Raw genomic sequence first — 8,499 nt, 5'->3', positions numbered from 1 at the left:
CCCGCAGCGGTTTGAAAATGGCGGCGGCTCCTCCCGGCCAATCGGCGCCGCCGCTCGTTGCTAGGAGACGGCGGGACGGGAGGGACCGAGGGGCGGGGCTGAGGCCCCTGCGGCCTCAGGGGGCGGGGCCATCCAGGGGGCGGGGCTGTCTGGGGAGAGCAGGGGCGAGGCTGGTGCTGGGCGCCCCGTGCTCGGTGCTGCGCATGCGTTATCCTAGACTCATAGCCCCATTGAATCCTAGGGCTGGAGGAGACCTCAGGAGTCATCAAGTCCAGCCCCCTGCCCAAGGCAGGACCAACCCAACTCAATCAACCTGCCAGGGCTTTGTCAAGCCAAGACTTATGGGCTCAATGGGGGGAAACTGAGGCAAGAAGCGGCAGCTCAGGCCTGCTTGTCCAACCCACTGGGCCACACTGCCCCCCCTGGGCAGCTGGCACCCATGGCCCTGCTGCCCCACCATCACCACGGCCACAGCTGCCGCGCTGCCAAAGATTTGCCCATGCAAACTGTGGGGGGGGGGGGGGGGCAGGAAAGAAGGGGCATGTAAGATGCTGGGACCCAGCCCCCTAGGCAGACTGGCGGGATCTGAGGCTCCTCCCTTGTCAGGATCTGTGGGGGAGATGCTTCCCTGTCTTCCCCTCTCCCCCCCCCCCCCCGGCATCTGGGGGGAGGGGCTCCCCGGTCTCCCCAGAATCTGCACCCCAGGGACAGAAAATAAAGGCTTGCTCCCCAAAGCTTGAGAGTTCCAGACCCCACTGCTACGTTAGCACAATAGCTCCAGCCAGCGAGCACATGCCTGTTCCTGGGGATGTTCCAAAAATCTCTCATTGGAGGGCCAAGCTCGTCCCAGGATGAATCAACAGCGCTGCTTGTCATGGCAGTGTAACTGCTGTTCTGCGTTTTGATGTGCTGAAGCTAGTAGTTAGCTGAGGAGATTAAAACCCGAGGAGGGAAGCAGCCGTTGACAGAAGATGCTGCCTGAAAGCCAACTGTAATGGTCTCTCATGCATGAGAACTTGCGCTACTAAGTTCGTACCATGCTGGACTCTAGAGACCATTCATTACTACCTGTGCCTAATGCCCAGGGTTCGACAAATTACCCAATCTTCTCGCGGGGCGAGTAGATTTTAAGCTGGCACGGTGCCGCAGTGCGATCAGCTCACGCACAGCATGCCAAACCGCACGGCTGGCGAGTGGGGCTGACCACCGCTTGCCACGCCCCGCTAATGCCGCTGCTCATTTGATCTTTGCAGCTATTTTTTGCCCAACCACATTTACTGCTACCCGCAGGGAAGGGAATTATGAGCGATGCTGGTTTGTAGGAGCACATGTTGCTCAGCAAAAATTAGGCTCATAGACATTGGTTAGACGTGGGCTGGATTAGAGAGCGGTCTTCCATAGGGATGTGAATGGGTAACCGCTTAACCAGCTACTTGGGAAGCATCACTATGAGGTTAGGGGGCTGGACTTGATGGCCTCTCGAGGTTCTTGATTCTATGATTATTGGGTGATAAGGAGTCCTGTGGCACCTTATAGACTAACAGATGTATTGGAGCATAAGCTTTCGTGGGCAAAGGCCCACTTTGTCAGATGCATGCATTGGACTCCTTGTAACTTTTGCAGATCCAGACTAACATAGTACCCTTCTGATATTGGGTGATGTTTACTGAGTACCAGTTAACACGTACGTGGGCACAGGGCTGCTTCCATTCTGTGTGGAGCAGCCTGCTCCCCACCCCCCACATGGGGAGACTGGGAGAAGGCAAGAGGAGCCCCAGTGCTTCCGGGGGAGGAGGCAGCAATGGCAGCCCCCCACTGGGATCCTAGCTTACTGGTTAAACCTAGTGTTTAACCAGTTAACTAATGAACTGAGATTTTACATCCTGGGGCTTCTGCACGTTTGCATTCAAAATCGGCTTCTTTACACTTCAAGATCATACGCATGGTTAAGTGCGCGGATTACAGAAGATGCCTGTTGGCTTTCAGGATGCCAAGTGACCCATTTTGCAGAATTTACACACTTGGCGCTGTCGGTCGCTTACACATGCTGCCTTCAAAGATTGCTAGCCAGTGGATTCGAGACAACTTAGATCTTTAGAGCACTATTTGAACCCAAAGGCGGGGGGGGGGGGGGTGGGCACCCAGCAGCCCATAGGCCACATGCAGCCCGTGGGGTTCTGTGTGTGGCCTGCAAGATATTGTGTTGAGCGTTGCCCATGAACAGAGTTGCCGGATTTTGCTGGTTTCCCCCTCACGTAGGTTTTTTTCCTGCCCGTTTTACTAAAGGGACACTCATATAAAGCCAGGGCACATGAAGTGAGGGGCGGGCTGATAGCACACAACATCGTGAGAGCCGTGTGCGCCCTCTGCAGCCAATCACAGTGTCGCTACGGTGCAATCGGCCCACCCCGCAAATTCTAGATGCACAAGCGCCGTGAGCAAAACGATCCTATCCCAGGAGCCCGCCTGGGTGGCGACAAACTTACGTCCCACTGGTTGCCCATTGCTGCTGGAGAATGCCACAAATCACTTTGACCAAAGGTGGTGGAAGATTCTCCATCCCTGGCAGTTTTCTAGGAGACCTGCTCTAGGAATTATTTTGGGGATATTCTGGGGTCAGATTAGATGACCCCAGTGGGCTCTTTTGCCCTTGGAATCGACGACGAAAGTCTTAACGTCATCCAGGCTCAAGTGATAGGAGGGCTTTTGTGGCTCAGTGTTTAACGCCATTTCAAAACCGCCTTCTTGTATTTGCTTCTCTATGCAAAGCGCTTGCACTTACTTCCTAGGTACCTCCTCGAGATGAAAGCGAGAGTTGCACCCGAGTGCCACAGTCAGTCATCAAGCTTTAGGTGATGGAAGAGTTCGCCCTGAAAAGCCGCAATGGTGACTCTGCCAAGAGATGCTTACGTGGGTTAAGCTTTTCAAAGTTATCCCCTGAGGTGTCTGGGAGCTGTAAGAGGATCACATCTGTGTTCTGTGGGAACCTTTCACTCTCACTTAAGGAGGATGGATAGCTCAGTGGTTTGAGCATTGGCCTGCTAAACCCAGAGTTAGGAGTTTAATACTCAAGGGGGCCATTTAGAGATATGGGGCAAATCTGTCAGGGATGGTACTTGGTCCTGCTGAGAAAGCAGTGGACCAAACACAAGGTCCTTTCCAGCTCTAGGAGGTAGATAAAACAAAAGACAGGCCTATGCAGCACTTTAAAGACTAACAAGATGGTTTATTAGGTGATGAACACTCATCACCTAATAAGCTGTCTTTAAAGTGCTGCATAGTCCCATCTTTTATTTCAGCAAGACCACGCTAACACAGCTACATCTCTATTACCGTGAGCTAGATAGGTATAGGCTTTGTGGGTTAATACGCGGGGCCCGCTGCCTCATGACGCTTGCGTTGGGGTGGCGGTAACAGGAGCTGGCAGCCAGGGTGAGGGCTCTCCAGGTGAAGGAGGAGCGACTCGGTGACCCTTTGGGGTTATTAGCTGAGCTACCTGGTGGCAAGGCAGAGAGCTTCTGAAGGAGGCTGTCATCTGCCACCCTTGACATTGACAAAGGGGCAGGGCTAACTCAAGGAGAACAAGGATTTAAAAGCCAGCTCACAGCTGTGAGGCTGGCAACCAGGAGCAGCAAACAGGTGAGTTTTGGGAGGAAGTGCAGAGGGCCCCGGGCATCTCTACGCATAGGCCAGTAGCCAATCCCCCCTCCTCCCATGCCCGCCCCCAAAGAAGTGCACACCCACCTCCGCCTATGCCAGGAGGAAAAGCAACTCAGGCAGAAGCCCAGCAGCAGAGTGGGGCTTAAAAGGGGCTTCCCGCTCCTTCCCCAGGGCATGTTACCTGGCAGGGGCAGGGGTGCCCTGTGCCCTCCTGGGCAGCCTCCGGCGCCGCAGCCTGCTTGGGACACTGCCCTGTGCAGCCCGGTGGCTGCCTGGGAGACAGCGCTACACCGGCACCATCCGGCTGTGTCTCTGGGGGGGTCTCAGCACAGCCGCCTCCTGGCCTCTGTCCGGTGGTGCAGACTCACCCAGCCCCTCCCCTGGGGCAAATTCTCAACAGTGGGAACAGGTTGTCAAAGAACAAGCATCACCTGCATCCCGCTGGGATGGCTCCCCCGGGTGTGTGTGCGCCCAGCCCCGGGCAACCAAATCCCCCCCAGACACCCATGCACCCCCTGTACCTCGCCCCTGTGCCCTCAGTTTCCCCACTATGGAGCTGTCCCTGTGAACTCTGAGCTCAAACAAACCCTCCAGGATACAGAGAACCCGGAGCCCGGACTCCGTGTTTCTGGGGAAGCGACAGACCCGGCTCCCTGGTGGGAACTTTCTGGTACATTTCCCAAGAAAGCAACTTTCCTCGCCCCCCGCCCACAGATCGGATCTTCTCTGCTCCCCGGGCGCCCGTTTCCTCTCGGCTTTTCCTTCTCCAGAGCGACGTGCAGGCCAAGTGGGAGACGACTGGGCTGGATTGAACAAGCTGCACATGCTGAGGAGGGAGGAGGAGCAGAGGGAGACTCTGCAGACGCCCATGGCTGGGTGGGATTCATGGCCAGGGGGGTTAATGGCTGAGGAGAGGGGGTCAGTGGGGGGGCAATGAATGGCTGGGTGGGGTTAGTGGCCAGGGGGGTTAATGGCAGAGGAGGGGGGGTCAGTGGGGGGGCAATGAATGGCGGGGTGGGGTTAGTGGCCAGGGGGTTAATGGCGGAGGAGGGGGGGTCAGTAGGGGGCAATGAATGGCGGGGTGGGGTTAGTGGCCAAGGGGTTAATGGCGGAGGAGGGGAAGTGACAGCACAGGGACGTTAGCTGCTGGGGGGCAGGGGTTATTGGCTGAGGGGGGGGGGGGTTACAGGCCAGGAAGGTTAGTGGTTGAGGTGGGGGGGTTGAGTGCTGGGAGGGTTGATAACTGGGGGGGGTATCACAGGGGGAGCTAAGAACTGAGGTGGGCAGTTAGCAGTCTGGGTGGCTAGTGGCTGAGGTTTGTGTGTGGAGGGAAGTTACAGGCCAGCAGGGTTAATGGCTGAGGTGGTGGGGGGGGGGGTTAGTGTCTGAGGGGGACGGAGAGAGCTAGGGGTCAGAGGGGTTAATGCTGATGTAGGGGTTTAGGGGCCAGGAGGGTCAATGGCTGAGGTGGAGGGGGTTAGTGGCCGGGGGGGTTCATGGCTGAGGTGGGGGGGAGGTTAGTGGCTGAAGTGGGGGGGAGGTTAGTAGCCAGGGGGGTTCATGGCTGAGATGGGGGAGGGGTTAGTGGCTGAGGTGGGGGGGGGGTAGTAGCCAGGGGGGTTCATGGCTGAGATGGGGGAGGGGTTAGTGGCTGAGGTGGGGGGGAGGTTAGTGGCTGGGGTTGTTAATAGCCAGGGGGGTTAAAGGCTGAGGAAGGGGATTGCAGGCTAGAGGGGTTAATGGCTGAGGTGGGGGTTTGGAGGTGAGGGGGGTTAGTGGTGGGAGTGGTCAGTGACTGAGGTGAGGGGGGTAGTGGCTGGGGCGGTTGATGGCTGGGTGGGGTTAGTGGCCAGGGGTGTTAATGGCTGAGGTGGGGGGTTAGTGCCTGGGATGGTGAATGGTTGAGCTAAGTGGGGTTAGTGGCCAGGGGTGTTAATGGCTGAGGTGGGGGGGGAGTAGTAGCCAGGGGGGTTAAAGGTTATTGGCTGAGGAGGGCTAGTGACTGGGACAGTTAATGGTTGAGCTAGGTGGGGGTTAGCGGCTGGAGGGGTCAATGGCTGGGGCGTGTTAGTGGCCAGGAGGGCTAATGGCTGATGTAGGGGGGTTAGAGGCTAGGCAGGTTATGATGGAGGTTGGGGGTTCAGTGGCCAGAGGTGGGGGGTAATGGCTGAGGTGGGCGGGTTAGCACCCAAGCGGGGTGCTGAGATGGCAGGGAAGGATCCGGGCTCTGGGGACGAGCAGCAGCTGGATTCCCAGAAGGGGCGACACGTGTCCTTCCAGTGCTGCCGGCCCTGCCCAGAGACACTCGTCCCTGGAGACCCCCAGCTCCTGGCCCAGCTGGGGAGGCGATGGGAGCAGGATGCGGTTTCTGTGGGTCCTGAGCAGCTGTTAGGCAGTGGGTGCGAGGCTGAGGGGGTCATCGGGCGATACGGACCAGGCGGAGGGGCTGCTGGAGGGCTGTGAGTGGGGGGCTGTACATGGACACAGGAGTGTTCTGTGAGCTTCCTTCTTGGGTCTGTCCTGCAGGAGGTGACTTCTGGTTGCTGGTCTGGTTCTGTTTGTCGGTGTCCTCCCGGCCCCAAGCGCGTGGTGCAGTTTGCAGAATGCCCAGCACAGACTCTGGGGGTGTCTGTCTCCGACAGACTGGAGCCCGTGTGGGTGTGTCTCAGGGCTTGGCGTTGGACAACGGAGCATGTGACGTGTCCTGGATGGAAGTTGGAGGCACGTAGGAAAGTCACAACGACGTGGGGTTTGCCCATAAAAGTTGATACCCAGATAAATCCACGAGTCTAAGGTGCTACTGGACCCCTCATTGTATTCATAGATACAGACTAAAATGGCTCCAGCTGCCCCAATCCCTGTGTTATTAATCTGGGTCTCGTAGACAAAGACACTAGTGATGTGTAAGGACCTTAATGGCCCAGTGCTCACGGCAATGATCTGTGAATGGCTTTGTGTTTTCCCTGGAAGCCCAAGCTGCGGTCGGTCCCACAGAGACATGTGGCCCTGCCAGCTGGTGCTGGAACACACCTGAAATGGGATTTCACCCTGGGGACGGGGAGGGCTCCCCACTGGGGAAAATTCTATTTTGGGAGGGGGGAGCCATGAGTACTCATCTTCAGCCAGGCATGATTTCTGTGTAACAGGGGGTGGCGGGAGACTCCAGCAGCAGCCACGGCCACGGAAGCCCAGAGACCGCGTGACGGGAGAGAAGCGCCAGAGCTGGTAGGAAGGCGCCAGGGCAGGAATTGTTCCTTGCGAGCTCAGCATGTGGCGGTCAGAGTCCCTGCTCCATGACCAACAGGACCTGGGGCTTGGACCCAGTGGAGCAGGAGGGCCCAGGTCCAGCTAACCCCTGCTCGCGAGCCCCCTCCCCTGGCTCTGGGACCCCCTTTTGGGTGGGGAGCCCCCGCTGGAGAAAGGCTGCACTTGGGGATTCCCCAATGACCCTGAGGACCAACAGGGCCAGGAGTTTCCGGCAGACCCTTTCCCACAACTTCCAGGGACTACGCCGGAACTAGGGCCCCATCGCGTCCCCCTGCACCCTCGCCCATCCCACAGCCAGGCCGTTTCCACGCTGCTCCCTGGCACGCTCCCGGGGGTTTCCGGAGGAAATTTCCCAGCTCCCTGACCGGGCGGGTCCTGGCCCAAACTAGGTTTGTGTGCGGTAGGGGTGGGGGGCGTCCCAAGAGCGTCAATTTCACTTCCCAGCAGCCTGTGGGTCAGGTCTGGAGCCGTTCCACCCTCATTACTCCCCGCCCCTCAGGGTGGCTCTGGTCTGCCCCTCCAAGAGAGCCCGTGTTGGGGCAGGACCACTCCTGTCCCATCCCTGCCCGGTCAGGGAGCAGCTGGTGCCCCCGGTCCCTCGCCACGTGGGGAGCTCAGACTCCCCCCGCTCCGCCCCCCGCTGCACGTCTCCTGGCTGTGAAATGGGGGGGGCCCTAGTCAGGTTCCCAGGGACCTTTACCCCCCACAGAGCGGGGTGGGGAATGTTTGTTGGGTCGGGGCTACTGACCCACAGAGAGATCCATGGGGGGCTGCATCCGGCCCCCGCGCCTGAGGTTCCCCACCCCCGCCATAGGGTCTGCACTGGGTGGGAGTGTCCCTGGGAACGGCCTGGCCAGGCTGCGAGGCGCCGGGGTCGCGGTGGCTTCTCCGCCCAGCGCTCCGGCTGACGGGCACCGGCAGCCCCAGCTCTGGTCTGGGGGAAGCGGCGCGACGGGGAGGCCCCTTGGTCTGCTCCAGGCCTCAGCAGGTCCCCGAGGTGCAGCCCCCGTCTGGCCTCTCTGCCCCGGCCGGCCGGTTCCTCCTCCGCTGCCCTGGTCCCGTGTGCGACCTGGCCTGGGCCTGTCCCGTGTGCGGCCGCTGGGCCGGTTCTTCAGCCGTCAGTCTGCGCCGCGACACGCCCCGTGCTGGACTGCAATCGCCACCCTCGGCCGCTCCTGGTGCCGAGGGGACGGTAGCTTCTCCCGCCACAAAGCCTGCGGGCTCCCAGCTTCCCTCCAGCAGAGCCTGGCGCAGGGCAGGGCGGCCTAGTGGGTGGAGTCCGTAACCGGCCCCTTCTCCCAGGGCAGTGCGGCCCAATGGCCCGTGTCAGTACCTAGCCCCTTCTCCCAGGGCAGTGCGGCCCAATGGCCAGTGCCAGTACCTAGCCCCTTCTCCCAGGGAAGTGCGGCCCAATGGCCAGTGTCAGTACTAGCCCCTTCTCCCAGGGCAGTGCGGCCCAATGGCCAGTGTCAGTACCTAGCCCCTTCTCCCAGGGCAGTGCGGCCCAATGGCCAGTGTCAGTACCTAGCCCCTTCTCCCAGGGCAGTGCGGCCCAATGGCCAGTGTCAGTAC

Source organism: Pelodiscus sinensis, chromosome 1 (genome assembly GCF_049634645.1).
Source record: "Pelodiscus sinensis isolate JC-2024 chromosome 1, ASM4963464v1, whole genome shotgun sequence".
In the NCBI taxonomy this organism is placed as follows: domain Eukaryota; kingdom Metazoa; phylum Chordata; order Testudines; family Trionychidae; genus Pelodiscus; species Pelodiscus sinensis.
The sequence above is the reverse complement of the archived record's forward strand: the minus strand, read 5'-3'. Positions refer to the sequence as shown.